General features: G+C 41.0%; 1 pseudogene; it reads left to right on the top strand.

Annotated features, from left to right (window-relative positions):
* LOC118400606 (eyes absent homolog 2-like) overlaps positions 1-18,514 on the top strand; it is a 73,034-nt pseudogene extending 54,520 nt beyond the window's left edge.
* The last annotated feature ends 2,016 nt before the right edge of the window (positions 18,515-20,530 follow it).

Genomic DNA, 20,530 nt, shown 5'->3' with positions numbered 1-20,530 from the left:
AGAGGCTATAACAGTAGCGAGGCTATAACAATAGAGAGGCTATAACAGTAGCGAGGCTATAACAGTAGCAGAGGCTATAACAGTAGCGAGGCTATAACAATAGAGAGGCTATATCAGTAGCGAGGCTATAACAGTAGCGAGGCTATAACAGTAGAGGCTATAACAGTAGCGAGGCTATAACAATAGAGAGGCTATATACAGTAGAGAGGCTATAACAGTAGAGAGGCTATAACAGAGAGGCTATAACAGTAGCGAGGCTATAACAATAGAGAGGCTATATACAGAGAGGCTATAACAGTAGAGAGGCTATAACAGTAGAGAGGCTATAACAGTAGAGAGGCTATATACAGTAGAGGCTATAACAATAGAGAGGCTATATACAGTAGAGAGGCTATATACAGTAGCGAGGCTATAATAGTAGAGAGGCTATAACAGTAGCGAAGCTATAACAGTAGAGAAGCTATAACAGTAGAGAGGCTATATACAGTAGCGAGGCTATATACAGTAGCGAGGCTATAACAATAGCGAGGCTATAACAGTAGTGAGGCTATAACATTAGCGAGGCTATAACAGTAACGAGGCTATAACAATAGAGAGGCTATATACAGTAGAGAGGCTAAATACAGTAGAGAGACTACATACAGTAGAGAGGCTAAATACAGTAGAGAGGCTAAATACAGTAGAGAGGCTAAATACAGTAGAGAGGCTACATACAGTAGAGAGGCTATATACAGTAGAGAAACTATATACAGTAGAGAGGCTATAACAGTAGAGCGGCTATATACAGTAGCGAGGCTAAATACAGTAGAGAGGCTATATACAGTAGAGAGGCTATATACAGTAGAGAGGCTATAACAGTAGAGAGACTATATACAGTAGAGAGGCTATAACAGTAGAGAGGCTAAATACAGTAGAGAGACTATATACAGTAGAGAGGCTATATACAGTAGAGAGGCTATAACAGTAGAGAGGCTATATACAGTAGCGAGGCTAAATACAGTAGAGAGGCTATATACAGTAGAGAGGCTATATACAGTAGAGAGGCTAAATACAGTAGAGAGGCTATATACAGTAGAGAGGCTATATACAGTAGAGAGGCTCTATACAGTAGAGAGGCTATATACAGTAGAGAGGCTAAATACAGTAGTGAGGCTATAACAGTAGAGAAGCTATATACAGTAGAGAGGGTATATACAGTAGAGGGGCTATAACAGTAGAGAGGCTATATACAGTAGAGAGGGTATATACAGTAGAGAGGCTATATACAGTAGAGAGGCTATAACAGTAGAGAGGCTATAAACAGTAGAGAGGCTATATACAGTAGAGAGGCTATATACAGTAGTGAGGCTATAACAGTAGAGAAGCTATATACAGTAGAGAGGCTATATACAGTAGAGAGGCTAAATACAGTAGAGAGACTATATACAGTAGAGAGGCTATATACAGTAGAGAGGCTAAATACAGTAGAGAGGCTATAACAGTAGAGAGGATATATACAGTAGAGAGGCTATAACAATAGAGAGGCTATAACAGTAGCGAGGCTATAACAATAGAGAGGCTATAACAGTAGCGAGGCTATAACAATAGAGAGGCTATAACAGTAGCGAGGCTATAACAGTAGCGAGGCTATAACAGTAGCGAGGCTATAACAATAGAGAGGCTATATCAGTAGCGAGGCTATAACAGTAGCGAGGCTATAACAGTACCGAGGCTATAACAGTAGCGAGGCTATAACAATAGAGAGGCTATATACAGTAGAGAGGCTATAACAGTAGAGAGGCTATAACAGTAGAGAGGCTATAACAGTAGCGAGGCTATAACAATAGAGAGGCTATATACAGTAGAGAGGCTATAACAGTAGAGAGGCTATAACAGTAGAGAGGCTATAACAGTAGAGAGGCTATATACAGTAGAGGCTATAACAATAGAGAGGCTATATACAGTAGAGAGGCTATATACAGTAGCGAGGCTATAATAGTAGAGAGGCTATAACAGTAGCGAAGCTATAACAGTAGAGAAGCTATAACAGTAGAGAGGCTATATACAGTAGCGAGGCTATATACAGTAGCGAGGCTATAACAATAGCGAGGCTATAACAGTAGTGAGGCTATAACATTAGCGAGGCTATAACAGTAACGAGGCTATAACAATAGAGAGGCTATATACAGTAGAGAGGCTAAATACAGTAGAGAGACTACATACAGTAGAGAGGCTAAATACAGTAGAGAGGCTAAATACAGTAGAGAGGCTAAATACAGTAGAGAGGCTACATACAGTAGAGAGGCTATATACAGTAGAGAAACTATATACAGTAGAGAGGCTATAACAGTAGAGCGGCTATATACAGTAGCGAGGCTAAATACAGTAGAGAGGCTATATACAGTAGAGAGGCTATATACAGTAGAGAGGCTATAACAGTAGAGAGACTATATACAGTAGAGAGGCTATAACAGTAGAGAGGCTAAATACAGTAGAGAGACTATATACAGTAGAGAGGCTATATACAGTAGAGAGGCTATAACAGTAGAGAGGCTATATACAGTAGCGAGGCTAAATACAGTAGAGAGGCTATATACAGTAGAGAGGCTAAATACAGTAGAGAGGCTATATACAGTAGAGAGGCTATATACAGTAGAGAGGCTCTATACAGTAGAGAGGCTATATACAGTAGAGAGGCTAAATACAGTAGTGAGGCTATAACAGTAGAGAAGCTATATACAGTAGAGAGGGTATATACAGTAGAGGGGCTATAACAGTAGAGAGGCTATATACAGTAGAGAGGGTATATACAGTAGAGAGGCTATATACAGTAGAGAGGCTATAACAGTAGAGAGGCTATAAACAGTAGAGAGGCTATATACAGTAGAGAGGCTATATACAGTAGTGAGGCTATAACAGTAGAGAAGCTATAACAGTAGAGAGGCTATATACAGTAGTGAGGCTATAACAGTAGAGAAGCTATAACAGTAGAGAGGCTATATACAGTAGAGAGGCTATAACAGTAGCGAGGCTATAACAGTAGAGAGGCTATATACAGTAGAGAGGCTATAACAGTAGCGAGGCTATAACAGTAGAGAGGCTATAACAGTACCGATGCTATAACAGTAGAGAAGCTATAACAGTAGAGAGGCTATAACAGTAGAGAGGCTATATACAGTAGTGAGGCTATAACAGTAGCGAGGCTATAACAGTAGAGAGGCTATAACAGTAGAGAGGCTATAACAGTAGAGAGGCTATAACAGTAGAGAGGCTATAACAGTAGAGAGGCTATATACAGTAGTGAGGCTATAACAGTAGAGAGGCTATAACAGTAGCGAGGCTATAACAGTAGAGAGGCTATAACAGTAGAGAGGCTATATACAGTAGAGAGGCTATAACAGTAGAGAGGCTATAACAGTAGAGAGGCTATATACAGTAGTGAGGCTATAACAGTAGAGAGGCTATAACAGTAGCGAGGCTATAACAGTAGAGAGGCTATAACAGTAGAGAGGCTATAACAGTAGCGAGTCTATAACAGTAGCGAGGCTATAACAGTAGCGAGGCTATAACAGTAGAGAGGCTATAACAGTAGAGAGGCTATAACAGTAGCGATGCTATAACAGTAGAGAAGCTAGAACAGTAGAGAGGCTATAACAGTAGAGAGGCTATAACAGTAGAGAGGCTATAACAGTAGCGAGGCTATAACAGTAGAGAAGCTATAACAGTAGAGAGGCTATATACAGTAGAGAGGCTATATACAGTAGCGAGGCTATAACAATAGCGAGGCTATAACAGTAGCGAGGCTATAACTGTAGCGAGGCTATAACAATAGAGAGGCTATAACAGTAGCGAGGCTATAACAGTAGCGAGGCTATAACAATAGAGAGGCTATAACAGTAGCATGGCTATAACAGTAGCGAGGCTATAACAATAGAGAGGCTATAACAGTAGCGAGGCTATAACAATAGAGAGGCTATAACAGTAGCGAGGCTATAACAGTAGCGAGGCTATAACAGTAGCGAGGCTATAACAATAGAGAGGCTATATCAGTAGCGAGGCTATAACAGTAGCGAGGCTATAACAGTACCGAGGCTATAACAGTAGCGAGGCTATAACAATAGAGAGGCTATATACAGTAGAGAGGCTATAACAGTAGAGAGGCTATAACAGTAGAGAGGCTATAACAGTAGCGAGGCTATAACAATAGAGAGGCTATATGCAGTAGAGAGGCTATAACAGTAGAGAGGCTATAACAGTAGAGAGGCTATAACAGTAGAGAGGCTATATACAGTAGAGGCTATAACAATAGAGAGGCTATATACAGTAGAGAGGCTATATACAGTAGCGAGGCTATAATAGTAGAGAGGCTATAACAGTAGCGAAGCTATAACAGTAGAGAAGCTATAACAGTAGAGAGGCTATATACAGTAGCGAGGCTATATACAGTAGCGAGGCTATAACAATAGCGAGGCTATAACAGTAGTGAGGCTATAACATTAGCGAGGCTATAACAGTAACGAGGCTATAACAATAGAGAGGCTATATACAGTAGAGAGGCTATAACAGTAGAGAGGCTATAACAGTAGAGATGCTATAACAGTAGCGAGGCTATAACAATAGAGAGGCTATATACAGTAGAGAGGCTATATACAGTAGCGAGGCTATAACAGTAGAGAGGCTATAACAGTAGAGAGGCTATAACAGTAGAGAGGCTATAACAGTAGTGAGGCTATAACAATAGAGAGGCTATATACAGTAGAGAGGCTATATACAGTAGCGAGACTATAACAGTAGAGAGGCTATAACAGTAGAGAAGCTATAACAGTAGAGAGGCTATAACAGTAACGAGGCTATAACAGTAGAGAGGCTATAACAATAGCGAGGCTATAACAGTAGAGAAGCTATAACAGTAGATAAGCTATAACAGTAACGAGGCTATAACAGTAGAGAAGCTATAACAGTAGAGAAGCTATAACAGTAGAGAGGCTATATACAGTAGCGAGGCTATATACAGTAGCGAGGCTATAACAATAGCGAGGCTATAACAGTAGTGAGGCTATAACATTAGCGAGGCTATAACAGTAACGAGGCTATAACAATAGAGAGGCTATATACAGTAGAGAGGCTAAATACAGTAGAGAGACTACATACAGTAGAGAGGCTAAATACAGTAGAGAGGCTAAATACAGTAGAGAGGCTAAATACAGTAGAGAGGCTACATACAGTAGAGAGGCTATATACAGTAGAGAAACTATATACAGTAGAGAGGCTATAACAGTAGAGCGGCTATATACAGTAGCGAGGCTAAATACAGTAGAGAGGCTATATACAGTAGAGAGGCTATATACAGTAGAGAGGCTATAACAGTAGAGAGACTATATACAGTAGAGAGGCTATAACAGTAGAGAGGCTAAATACAGTAGAGACTATATACAGTAGAGAGGCTATATACAGTAGAGAGGCTATAACAGTAGAGAGGCTATATACAGTAGCGAGGCTAAATACAGTAGAGAGGCTATATACAGTAGAGAGGCTATATACAGTAGAGAGGCTAAATACAGTAGAGGCTATATACAGTAGAGAGGCTATATACAGTAGAGAGGCTCTATACAGTAGAGAGGCTATATACAGTAGAGAGGCTAAATACAGTAGTGAGGCTATAACAGTAGAGAAGCTATATACAGTAGAGAGGGTATATACAGTAGAGGGCTATAACAGTAGAGAGGCTATATACAGTAGAGGGTATATACAGTAGAGAGGCTATATACAGTAGAGAGGCTATAACAGTAGAGAGGCTATAAACAGTAGAGAGGCTATATACAGTAGAGAGGCTATATACAGTAGTGAGGCTATAACAGTAGAGAAGCTATAACAGTAGAGGCTATATACAGTAGTGAGGCTATAACAGTAGAGAAGCTATAACAGTAGAGAGGCTATATACAGTAGAGAGGCTATAACAGTAGCGAGGCTATAACAGTAGAGAGGCTATATACAGTAGAGAGGCTATAACAGTAGCGAGGCTATAACAGTAGAGAGGCTATAACAGTACCGATGCTATAACAGTAGAGAAGCTATAACAGTAGAGAGGCTATAACAGTAGAGAGGCTATATACAGTAGTGAGGCTATAACAGTAGCGAGGCTATAACAGTAGAGAGGCTATAACAGTAGAGAGGCTATAACAGTAGAGAGGCTATAACAGTAGAGAGGCTATAACAGTAGAGAGGCTATATACAGTAGTGAGGCTATAACAGTAGAGAGGCTATAACAGTAGCGAGGCTATAACAGTAGAGAGGCTATAACAGTAGAGAGGCTATATACAGTAGAGAGGCTATAACAGTAGAGGCTATAACAGTAGAGAGGCTATATACAGTAGTGAGGCTATAACAGTAGAGAGGCTATAACAGTAGCGAGGCTATAACAGTAGAGAGGCTATAACAGTAGAGAGGCTATAACAGTAGCGAGTCTATAACAGTAGCGAGGCTATAACAGTAGCGAGGCTATAACAGTAGAGAGGCTATAACAGTAGAGAGGCTATAACAGTAGCGATGCTATAACAGTAGAGAAGCTAGAACAGTAGAGAGGCTATAACAGTAGAGAGGCTATAACAGTAGAGAGGCTATAACAGTAGCGAGGCTATAACAGTAGAGAAGCTATAACAGTAGAGAGGCTATATACAGTAGAGAGGCTATATACAGTAGCGAGGCTATAACAATAGCGAGGCTATAACAGTAGCGAGGCTATAACTGTAGCGAGGCTATAACAATAGAGAGGCTATAACAGTAGCGAGGCTATAACAGTAGCGAGGCTATAACAATAGAGAGGCTATAACAGTAGCATGGCTATAACAGTAGCGAGGCTATAACAATAGAGAGGCTATAACAGTAGCGAGGCTATAACAATAGAGAGGCTATAACAGTAGCGAGGCTATAACAGTAGCGAGGCTATAACAGTAGCGAGGCTATAACAATAGAGAGGCTATATCAGTAGCGAGGCTATAACAGTAGCGAGGCTATAACAGTACCGAGGCTATAACAGTAGCGAGGCTATAACAATAGAGAGGCTATATACAGTAGAGAGGCTATAACAGTAGAGAGGCTATAACAGTAGAGAGGCTATAACAGTAGCGAGGCTATAACAATAGAGAGGCTATATACAGTAGAGAGGCTATAACAGTAGAGAGGCTATAACAGTAGAGAGGCTATAACAGTAGAGAGGCTATATACAGTAGAGGCTATAACAATAGAGAGGCTATATACAGTAGAGAGGCTATAACAGCAGCGAGGCTATAATAGTAGAGAGGCTATAACAGTAGCGAAGCTATAACAGTAGAGAAGCTATAACAGTAGAGAGGCTATATACAGTAGCGAGGCTATATACAGTAGAGGCTATAACAATAGCGAGGCTATAACAGTAGTGAGGCTATAACATTAGCGAGGCTATAACAGTAACGAGGCTATAACAATAGAGAGGCTATATACAGTAGAGAGGCTATAACAGTAGAGAGGCTATAACAGTAGAGATGCTATAACAGTAGCGAGGCTATAACAATAGAGAGGCTATATACAGTAGAGGCTATATACAGTAGCGAGGCTATAACAGTAGAGGCTATAACAGTAGAGAGGCTATAACAGTAGAGAGGCTATAACAGTAGTGAGGCTATAACAGTAGAGAGGCTATAACAGTAGAGAGGCTATAACAGTAGAGAGGCTATAACAGTAGAGAGGCTATAACAGTAGAGGCTATAACAGTAGAGAGGCTATAACAGTAGAGAGGCTATAACAGTAGAGAGGCTATAACAGTAGAGGCTATAACATAGAGGCTATAACAGTAGTGAGGCTATAACAATAGAGAGGCTATAACAGTAGCGAGGCTATAACAGTAGAGAAGCTATAACAGTAGAGAGGCTATAACAGTAGTGAGGCTATAACAATAGAGAGGCTATATACAGTAGAGAGGCTATATACAGTAGCGAGACTATAACAGTAGAGAGGCTATAACAGTAGAGAAGCTATAACAGTAGAGAGGCTATAACAGTAACGAGGCTATAACAGTAGAGAGGCTATAACAATAGCGAGGCTATAACAGTAGAGAAGCTATAACAGTAGAGAAGCTATAACAGTAACGAGGCTATAATAGTAGAGAGGCTATAACAGTAGCGAGGCTATAACAGTAGAGAAGCTATAACAGTAACGAGGCTACAACAGTAGCGAGGCTATAACAATAGCGAGGCTATAACAGTAGAGAAGCTATAACAGTAGAGAAGCTATAACAGTAACGAGGCTATAATAGTAGAGAGGCTATAACAGTAGCGAGGCTATAACAGTAGAGAAGCTATAACAGTAATGAGGCTACAACAGTAACGAGGCTACAACAGTAGCGAGGCTATAACAATAGCGAGGCTATAACAGTAGCGAGGCTATAACAGTAGCGAGGCTATAACAGTAGAGAGGCCATATACAGGTGGTACCAGTACAGAGTCAATGTGCGGGGGCACCGGTTAGTCGGGCTGATTGAGGTAATATGTACATGTAGGTATAGTTAAAGTGACTATGTATAGATGATAAACAGAGAGCAGCAGCAGCGTAAAAGAACACAATGCAAATAGCCCGGGTAGCCGGCAATGTTCCCACATTAGCAGAGACTGCATTCAGGTTAATCGCTGTAGATGTCGGCTCAATAGGAAATTACCTTTACATTTCAACAGTACAGATTGAATAGAGCCCTGAGTGAAAACGAAGCGTGGAAGTAGAGTTATGACAGTACATCCTGGTACATACAGCTGTGTTAACCTTGTAATGTAATGTCTATGTGTCTCCTGTCAGGACTCATCCAAGGCAGTGTCGCTGGGCCTGTGGATGGAAGAGATGATCTTTAACCTGGCCGACTCACGACTATTCTTCAACGACCTGGAGGTGAGATTTATTTACCTAATGAATGACATTATCCATTATCCATACTCTTGCTTATTAGCCATCATCCATCATACATATTATTGCTTATTAGATCCATCCCCCATACCTCCATCCTCCCACCTCCATCCCCCATCCCTCATCCCTCCATCCCCATCCCTCATCCCTCCATCCCTCATCCCTCCATCCCCACCCCGCATCCCTCATCCCACACCCCTCAATCTCGCCATCCTCCATCCCTCCATCCCTCATCCTCCATCCCTCCATCCCCATCCCTCATCCTCCATCCCCCCATCTCTCCATCCTCCAACCCCCATACCCATCCCCCATCCTTCTATCCCTCATCCCCATCCCCCATCCCTCATCCTCCATCCCCCCATCTCTCCATCCTCCCACCTCCATCCCCATCCCCCATCCCTCATCCCTCATCCTCCATCCCCCCGTCTCTCCATCCTCCAACCCCCATCCCTCCATCTCTCCATCCTCATCCCCCATGCTCATCCCTCCATCCCCCATACTCCCACAAACTCAAGGCTGCAGTTAGAGCTCAGTTTTTCCTGGTCATTGGGTGAGTCAGTGAAACTGGACAGCATTTTTAAGACTATCCTCCTCATATTGTACAATATGTGTCTCCGCACACCTAGGCTACTGATGGATTTAAGATAAGTCTGTTTTTATTGATCTCAGATTCTCAGTTTGTAAAATTTGTGAGATATTAAAAAATATTCTGCTAAAGACAGCAGTCATCTAAAATGATGTGGAATTGCATGAAATGCGTTCATTAAAGGACACATTTTTCCAAGACCGTAAGCTTCAAAAGGCTTTCCTCATGTTTGCACCTTCTGCAAGTGCCTCTACTCTACTGCTCATTTCCAGCACGCAAAAGTGAGGTAAATGCATGCAAGGCTTTATTATAAAGTTTATTTGAAAAAATGTTTATATACATTCCTGTACCTCAAAGGCCCCCGGGTCACCCCCCTCTCAGCTCACTTTTTGTTCCGGCACCTCCCTATTTACAAATGAATCACTGGATATACATTGTATATTCCAGTTGAAAGCCTAACTGTTAAAGTGAATTTGGGATAGGGTTAAACTTGTGTATTCTTTACCAGCATGAACGACATGTAAGCTTTTCTCTGTGCATTCCACTGCCTTGTTCTGACAAAGACGAGGATTCAATTGGGCTTGTGGGGAGAAGGAACACTGTGAGTTGTTAATTGTAGGTGTGTGTCTGTCTATGAAAGGAACATTTGTTGTGGGGAGAAGAAACACCTGAGGGGAGGACGGCTGACCAAGCCATTCTCAAACCCCTCTTTTAAAGGTCCTTCTTTTTGCCCGCCTCTGTAGTTCCTCATGCATACAGTTCGCCTATAGTGGCGGCCATCTTTGTTAGTCGTGTGCTGTGGTTGATTTATGGAGGAATCTTTCTACAGGTTTGGAAGCTGCTAATAGAGAGATGATAGATGCCACAGGCTAAGTAAGCTGTAGGCAATGAAGACATAAGAGCTCTACCGCAGTTGCCCTGCTTCTTGATGAAACAGAAGAGAATAGTAGTTATTTTAACTAGCTCCTGTGAGAAGTCAGAAACATGTCATATTTCTCATTTTGCACAGATAGCTCTGTCTATATTCATCATCGAAACCCAGCCCTACATAGCCAGATATGTACTACTCTGTCCACGGCCATTCATGTCGTTAAATCAATTTAGCTTGGGACGTGTTGAGATGTACTGGGGTCTAAAGCTGCCTCATAAAACCCTAGCTTAGCCTGTTGTGGGTCGTGTTAACAATTCCCTCTGTGTCTGGGGGAGTTGGGTCACAGCATTGGAGGAGCATTACGACAGTATTGGGGAAGGAGTGAGGCTGAGATGTAAGAGCGTGATGAGGTAGCGTCTTCCTGTGTCTCAGGCCGGTTGAAAGGCGATAGCGCGGCCTGTCAGTCCGGTGTAGCCGTGTGGGAGAAGAGGTAGGAGACAGTAGTTACTGAAGTAGGAGTCAGGGAATTAAAGAAGGGAAGAGATGAGAATAGCAGATCTGAAGTGGAGATTCAAAGGGATTTGGCGGAGAGGTGGGAGGATAGTGTGTGTATTGTAGTGGAGCACCATGGGAAAGTCCTTTTCAAGAATTGTCTGAGGTAGAAACTTAGCTGTTTTTCCACAGTAATTTGTACCTTGTAACAGCTTGTAGCAACTTCCACACACCAATGATCCAGAAATCCATTTACATCCAGTATATGTACTACTATACTGTAGTATACAGTATTAATATTGTATACTACAGTATATTTAATACTACACAAATCCTGTATTTAATGGACATAGATCTGAAGGTTCTTTGGCAGTTGGTAAAAGAGGTTGATATGGTGTAAATCTTAGTGGGGTTTATTAGTGGAGTATGGTGGTGTCAGGTGGAGTTGGTACGCTGCCATACTGGCGCCTGAATGTCTCAGCAGCTTATTTCCGCCTCCCTGTTGTCTTTTGTTTTCTTCTTTTTTTTGTTCTATCGCTCCCTGAGGCTCCCTTAAGAAGAAACCTGCCCATGCACAGCTTTGAAACGGATCTCCTTCTCTAACATATCCACTATCTTTCCCTCTCCTTTCCCAGGAATGTGACCAAGTTCATATTGATGACGTGGCGTCAGACGACAATGGGCAGGACCTGAGGTACTGTACAGCTTTTCATCTTGAATTTAGCTCGCCCCACACTTAAACAAGCACTGAGTGGCTTTACAAAAGGATCAATGGAGGTATATTGAAAATATGTCCTGCTCTCTTCCTCGAAAACAAGTCTCTCTCTCTCTCTCTCTCTCTCTCTCTCTCTCTCTCTCTCTCTCTCTCTCTCTCTCTCTCTCTCTCTCTCTCTCTCTCTCTCTCTCTCTCTCTCTCACTCTCTCTCTCTGGCAACACAATATATCAGAGTTAACAATATCATCATTCTTCAACATCTAATCAAAATAACACATTCTCTCTGTCTCCCTCATTCCAGAAATGTAACTACATAAATTGATGAAGAATTTTAGGATAGGTTTGGAATGAATATTTTGAGAAAGTGCTAGATGTTTCTCAAATGCCTAACAGTATGTGCATTCCTTCCCCCATTTTTGAGTGCTTTCAAGCACGTTACTCTTTTCAATATGTATTAACCTAACTGGATGTGCATACTTCACGTTCTCCCACTTATATATAACACGCCTCTAATATTGATCTGTTGTGTATTGTGTCAAATTCAAATTAAGTCTTGTTTTATCCTTGCATGGTCTCACCCTCACTCTCTTTATTATAGGATTTTAGATGTCAAAAATAATATGTCTGTTCCCGTCCAGGTTCCCACTGGAAAAAGGTTTTGCATAATGCATTCCTCTATTGATTCTTTACACCAGCTACTTCAGTAATTATATTATACTCCTCCATGTATCTACAGGCACTGGTCAAGTCCCACTGAGACAGCCACCAAATATCAACCAGAGTTGTACATTGATCTGCCCATAGCCCCCCGACACATAAACTACTGCAGCATAAATACTGGAGGCTGAGACAGGAGGGGTCAGGAGACACTGTGGCCCTCAACCAGAGTTGTCCATTGATCTGCCCATAGCCCAGGGCCATGCTTCTCTTTAATGCTCTCTTTTTGTTGTTTTCTTGCAGCACGTATAATTTTGTCACAGACGGTTTCCAGAGCCCTGCGGGGGCCGGTACTCTGTGCCTGGGCTCAGGTGTCCACGGTGGGGCTGACTGGATGAGGAAACTGGCCTTTCGCTACCGGAGGGTGAAGGAGATCTACAACACTTTTAAGAACAACGTGGGAGTGTGGGTGTGTGTGTGTGTGTGTGTGTGTGTGTGTGTGTGTGTGTGTGTGTGTGTGTGTGTGTGTGTGTGTGTGTGTGTGTGTGTGTGTGTGTGTGTGTGGTGTGTGGGTGTAGGTGTGATCTTCTCTGGTGGTCAGCTGATATAAAATTCACAATGTAAGTTTAATTAGTTTGTGCTATATATAACCATGATCATAATGAATAATTGGTGTGTGATTGTGATTGTGTCAGGTTTGCTGGGCAGTCCCAAGCGGGAGGAGTGGCTGCAGCTGCGGAGGGAGATGGAGGTTCTAACAGATCTGTGGCTGACTCAGGCTCTCAAGGCCTTGGCCCTCATAAACTCCAGGTTAGGACACCCCCTTCTCAACTGCCCTAGATACTCCATTGTTTTAAGGTGGAGATATGAATATTCTGTTGTAGTCATGCACAATGCTCTTGGGTGGTCATCAATCAACAAGATAATTGGAAAAAACATGCTTATTTTATTTCACAATGTACACTGTTTAAAACGGCCAAACTCCATTCACAACAGTATTCAGTTGGTAAGAGACAGACATTGAGTAAATACTAGGAATAGATTGTCCACCATCTACATGTATGTGTTATCTGGCAGAAAATAGAAATAGGCAAAATAACATTTCGATTCAGAGCAATAAAGAAATTGAATAATTTCTCTGAGCAAACCAGAAACCTTTCAATATAACTTCAAACAATTCTTTACTAGCACTTAAATATAATGAATGTGAAGGTTTTGCAGGACTGTGGTAGATGAAGGAACCAATCGATCTGTTCAGACTGAGTATTTATCTTTATCTGGTCTGTTGTAACAGTGTGTTATGTGTCAAAATGTGATCGCATTACAAATTGTATTTTAATGTTTAAGGACTCTTGGAAGATTATTCCAAATGAAGACTAAAATAGATCCTAATCAAATGAAACGTCAGCTGTCAGAGCAGGTTACTGATCTGTAAATAGCCCATCCAACCAACTACCTACCTCATCCCCATATTTGTTTTTATTTTTCTGCTCTTTTGCACACCAATATTTCTACTTGTACATCCTCATCTGCACATATATCACTCCAGTGTAATTTGCTAAAATATAATTACTTTGCCACTATTGGCCTATTTATTGCCTTACCTCCTTACTTCATTTGCACATCACTGTATACAGATGTTTCTATTGTGTTATTGACTGTACGTTTGTTTATTCCATGTGTAACTCTGTGTTGTTGTTTTTGTCGCACTACTTTGCTTTATCTTGGCCAGGTCGCAGTTGTAAATGAGAATTTGTTCTCAACTGGTCTACCTGGTTAAATAAAGGTGAAATAACATTTAAAAAAATCTATATATGATTGAGCTAAATTCAGAAAATAGTAAACAATGTAAACAGTAGGTTCACTCAGAATAATATAGTTGGGTACAAATGATAAATGGATGGTACTCCAAATCTATTAAAGGGATACTGCGATATTCTGTTTTTCTACTTGCTCAGAGTCAGATTGTCACGTGTGCTCCCTCTCCGACCTCTAAGTCACCAGGCTGCACGTTGTGGTGCACACCTGTCACCATTGTTACACACACCTGTGCTTCGTCAGACTCACCTGGACTCCATCAACTCCCTGATTACCTTCCCTATATATGTCACTCCCTTTGGTTCCTTCCCTATATATGTCCCTCCCTTTGGTTCCTTCCCTATATATGTCCCTCCCTTTGGTTCCTTCCCTATATATGTCCCTCCCTTTGGTTCCTTCCCTATATATGTCCCTCCCTTTGGTTCCTTCCCTATATATATCCCTCCCTTTGGTTCCTTCCCTATATATGTCACTCCCTTTGGTTTCTTCCCTATATATGTCCCTCCCTTTGGTTCCTTCCCTATATATGTCCCTCCCTTTGGTTCCTTCCCTATATATGTCCCTCCCTTTGGTTCCTTCCCTATATATGTCTCTCCCTTTGGTTCCTTCCCTATATATGTCCCTCCCTTTGGTTCCTTCCCTATATATGTCCCTCCCTTTGGTTCCTTCCCTATATATGTCTCTCCCTTTGGTTCCTTCCCTATATATGTCCCTCCCTTTGGTTCCTTCCCTATATATGTCCCTCCCTTTGGTTCCTTCCCTATATATGTCCCTCCCTTTGGTTCCTTCCCTATATATGTCCCTCCCTTTGGTTCCTTCCCTATATATGTCCCTCCCTTTGGTTCCTTCCCTATATATGTCTCTCCCTTTGGTTCCTTCCCTATATATGTCCCTCCCTTTGGTTCCTTCCCTATATATGTCCCTCCCTTTGGTTCCTTCCCTATATATGTTACTCCCTTTGGTTCCTTCCCTATATATGTCCCTCCCTTTGGTTCCTTCCCTATATATGTCCCTCCCTTTGGTTCCTTCCCCAGGCGTCACTGTTTCTGTTTAATGTCTGTGTTGTTCGAGGTTCTTGGTTTTGTGTTATGATGTTTAATTTATTAAAACACTCTGCTCCCTGAACTTGCTTCCCGACTCTCAGCGCATATTGTTACACAGATGAACTTGTGGATACCATTTTTAACTCTGCGTGCAATTTGAAGGAAATTGGAGTTAGTTTTGCGAGCCGTTGCTAACATTTACAGGTACGCTAGCATGACATATTGATATCATGTGTTGACATTTCTCTGTTTTCAGACCAAACTGTGTGAATGTGCTGGTGACTACCACCCAGCTGATCCCAGCCCTGTCCAAGGTCCTGCTCTACGGACTGGGCTCAGCTTTCCCTATAGAGAATATCTACAGTGCCACCAAGACAGGTGAGGCAGTGTGCCGCACTCGATATGGATACATAGATTATCAGTTGTTAGAGTTAAAAAGAGAAACTGATCGTCTCAGGGAAGGAACACAGTTGGGTTGATTGACAATTGGGTTGATTGACAGTTGGGTTGATTGACAGCTGGGTTGATTGACAGCTGGGTTGATTTGTTTTCACACCGTCGTTGAAGAAACTATAGTGTATAACAATTTGTATACAATCCTGTTTACTATCTACCAGCTGGCATTGTGCAATCTGTTTACTTTCCTGACATGTTTACCAAAAGTGTAATTTTAATTTGTTTACACGTACGTTTAGCACTTTATATGAATGTAAGGTTTATTTTGAATTGTACGCATTTGCAGCTAAAAGCTGAATTGCAGCATACGTAGTCCTACCAAAGTAAAAAATAATAATTAAAAAATCATGTTTTTGAAAGTTCCTAGTGTTTGAGACGTAGTATACAACATTACAGTTTCACAAAGTCTTAATTAACACTTCATTTTGTAACAATCTGAACACACTTATGTGTTACTCTTAATCATATCAACACTTACCTATTCTCCAGGGAAGGAGAGTTGCTTCGAGCGTGTGGCTCAGAGGTTTGGTCGGCGAGCGGTGTACGTGGTAATAGGGGATGGAGTGGAGGAGGAGTCTGTAGCCAAGAAGGTGAGACACGTGTAACCAGTAAAAGGGGTGGGTGGGTGCACAATATATTTCCCTCTGCCTTACTTTTCATGCTAGTGCAAAGACGTCAGATCAAATCTAATATCCCCCCACACATATTATTTCAAACATTTGCTTATCATTTGAAAAACAAAAATAATATTTCTATCCCAAAGCATGAAATTGTGTTTGGTATTAGTTTGACCAGTGACGTGGGTTTCTACCCTTTCCTACACACCATAAGATTGTATTAGCTCACTGAGCTTTGGTAACTTGAGCGTGGCTCACTGAGCAATGTTATCTAGTTACATTAGCTAGCTAGTTACATTAGCTAGCTAGATTAGCCAGTGTTCAACATTTTCAACATATCCATTTGTGTCTTGCAGAAGAACATGCCCTTCTGGAGAGTGTCGTGTCGGCCTGACCTGGAGGCTCTGAGTCATGCACTGGAGCTGGACTACCTCTAGTGGGCACTATCCCATCATGCCCTTAGCCACTTCCTGCCTGGTGATGCCACTTCCTGTCCTATGGACCAATTTGGGGTTGAGGGCGGCGTCAATTCACCACAATACAGAAGCCAAGAATAAGGGACCAATCTTTGTATCTTGCAGGGAATCGCAATTGTTACTGGAAATATTATATGTGCTTTCATCCTTTTACACAGAGACTTTTACATATGAAAAGTATCCCACTTTTCAACTTTAATAGTTGCACTGAAAATAACAATCTAGGTGATATAAGTGCATTTTTCCTGGAGGATGAATAGTTGTGTTGTGTGCTCACTTTTCTTATTAGGAATGGGATAGATAAGAGGACATCGTTAAAGGGCAATTAGGCCACTCTTCAACCTCATTTCCATTATCTCCAGCACCATACCAGAGTCTAGATATGTGAAAACGTATTTTTTAATGATCTGTGGTTGAAAGTTAAGAAGAAAGTTCCTAAAAAAATATTATCTGTAGCATCACAGGCAAGGATTAAAAGTAAGAAAACAGTGATTCTCTAAACCTGCAACGTGCTTCTAGCCAGGGGGAGGATATTGTCTTGATCCCCATGTCACTGCGAATCTCACAGTGTTTGAAAATCACTGTTTTTAAATATGTTTAAACTTTTGATGATGTCATCGGGTAGAACTTGATTTGTTTTTACAAAATGTAGAAATGCACTGTTTTCACATACAGTATGTAGACACTGATATTGTGCTGGACATTTTTATTGTCCCCATCATAAGGTGCACCTGTGTAATGATCATGCTGTTTAATCAGCTTCTTGATTTGCCACACCTGTCAGATGGATGGATTATCTTGGCAAAGGTGAAATGCTCATGAATTTGAGAGAGACAAACTTTTTGTGAGCATCGAACATTTCTGTGATTTTTTATTTCAGCTCATGAAACATGGAAACAACACTTTACATGTTGCATTTATATTTTTATTCAGTATAAAATGAGGGTTATGAATGAGGATTGGACATTACCAGCAAGTTATTAGAGATGACTCAATTGTTTCACATGGCTTTTTTAATAGAATGTTAATTTATAGTATAACTACGGCCCCAATAGTAGATCTGTCTCATTTAGCAGGTTATTGATGAATTAATAGTCTAATATTATGAGCTGAGACCTAAAAGAGTAATAATGGGAAAAGATTTGAGCAAAACTTACCAGCGACCATTATCATTTTTTGATGAGATAGCATCTCCTTTCCTAACATCACCATAACATTTAATTCATAGTCCATTGCCCTATGATATGTGTCATTAATCATTTCATTTAATATCCTATTCATTTGCAACAACCATTCTTATGCAGTCTATATAAACCGGACCACATACTCCCAACCCTACTGAAGGTGCCATTCCTCTTCTGGATGATGACATTTGAATCTAATATACCAAAAAATGAGAAGTCAATTATCTTATCCTTTCCGTGCCCTTTTATGAAAATAAAATATAAATTGGTAAGAGCAGCTAGGCCAAGATGTTCAGACAGACAGAGACCAACAGCATTACTAAAACTAACAACATCTTTATTAATGAGTATGGAAACGAAGCAATCCTTTGACAAAGCACAGGAAAAATCAACTATCCATACCTTGTGAAACGTCTCTTTCAGCATATACATTTGTCTTGGAGAGGACTTAGTCTAGCGATTGAATCTTTTTATTAAGGAACACATTTTCTGCTTCATAAGTTGCTGGGTGTACATTTGTTGTCATCTTTCTCCATGAATGTTTATGTATAACTTGTATGTAAGGAAAATGCTACGATAGTCTTTGGACTTGCATGTGCCTATTACACTGTCAGCTTAGCTATGATCTGTATATAAGGTTTTATTGTTTCGACGGACAATTATAATAGATTAATAAAGATAAATTAATTACATTCTGAGAAAAGTGTATCTTAATTCAGATGGAATGGCTCACTGACGACACATTTGAACTGTATTCCTGAATGTTCAGGTAATAGGTCTTTGGACAGTCTACTTATTATATATATCTTTAAATTAAATATTAAAACATACAATATACTTGCAGTGAAGCCGCTCAACAACTACATCATACCAGTCATCCAACAACTACATCATACCAGTCATCCAACAACTACATCATACCAGTCATCCAACAGACTCCCATTCAACAACTACATCATACAAGTCATCCAACAGACTCCCATTCAACAACTACATCATACAAGTCATCCAACAGACTCCCATTCAACAACTACATCATACCAGTCATCCAACAGACTCCCATTCAACAACTACATCATACCAGTCATCCAACAGACTCCCATTCAACAACTACATCATACAAGTCATCCAACAGACTCCCATTCAACAACTACATCATACCAGTCATCCAACAGACTCCCATTCAACAACTACATCATACAAGTCATCCAACAGACTCCCATTCAACAACTACATCATACAAGTCATCCAACAGACTCCCATTCAACAACTACATCATACCAGTCATCCAACAGACTCCCATTCAACAACTACATCATACCAGTCATCCAACAGACCCCCATTCAACAACTACATCATACCAGTCATCCAACAGACTCCCATTCAACAACTACATCATACCAGTCATCCAACAGACCCCCATTCAACAACTACATCATACCAGTCATCCAACAGACTCCCATTCAACAACTACATCATACCAGTCATCCAACAGACTCCCATTCAACAACTACATCATACAAGTCATCCAACAGACTCCCATTCAACAACTACATCATACCAGTCATCTAACAGACTCCCATTCAACAACTACATCATACCAGTCATCCAACAGACTCCCATTCAACAACTACATCATACCAGTCATCCAACAGACTCCCATTCAACAACTACATCATACAAGTCATCCAATAGACTCCCATTCAAGAACTACATCATACAAGTCATCCAACAGACTCCCATTCAACAACTACATCATACAAGTCATCCAACAGACTCCCATTCAACAACTACATCATACAAGTCATCCAACAGACTCCCATTCAACAACTACATCATACCAGTCATCCAACAGACTCCCATTCAACAACTACATCATACCAGTCATCCAACAGACTCCCATTCAACAACTACATCATACCAGTCATCCAACAGACTCCCATTCAACAACTACATCATACCAGTCATCCAACAGACCCCCATTCAACAACTACATCATACCAGTCATCCAACAGACTCCCATTCAACAACTACATCATACCAGTCATCCAACAGACTCCCATTCAACAACTACATCATACAAGTCATCCAACAGACTCCCATTCAACAACTACATCATACCAGTCATCTAACAGACTCCCATTCAACAACTACATCATACCAGTCATCCAACAGACTCCCATTCAACAACTACATCATACCAGTCATCCAACAGACTCCCATTCAACAACTACATCATACAAGTCATCCAACAGACTCCCATTCAACAACTACATCATACAAGTCATCCAACAGACTCCCATTCAACAACTACATCATACAAGTCATCCAACAGACTCCCATTCAACAACTACATCATACAAGTCATCCAACAGACTCCCATTCAACAACTACATCATACAAGTCATCCAACAGACTCCCATTCAACAACTACATCATACAAGTCATCCAACAGACTCCCATTCAACAACTACATCATACCAGTCATCCAACAGACTCCCATTCAACAACTACATCATACCAGTCATCCAACAGACTCCCATTCAACAACTACATCATACAAGTCATCCAACAGACTCCCATTCAACAACTACATCATACCAGTCATCTAACAGACTCCCATTCAACAACTACATCATACCAGTCATCCAACAGACTCCCATTCAACAACTACATCATACCAGTCATCCAACAGACTCCCATTCAAC

Source organism: Oncorhynchus keta, chromosome 21 (assembly GCF_023373465.1).
Source record: "Oncorhynchus keta strain PuntledgeMale-10-30-2019 chromosome 21, Oket_V2, whole genome shotgun sequence".
In the NCBI taxonomy this organism is placed as follows: domain Eukaryota; kingdom Metazoa; phylum Chordata; class Actinopteri; order Salmoniformes; family Salmonidae; genus Oncorhynchus; species Oncorhynchus keta.
This window is presented reverse-complemented; position numbering and strand designations above follow the sequence as displayed.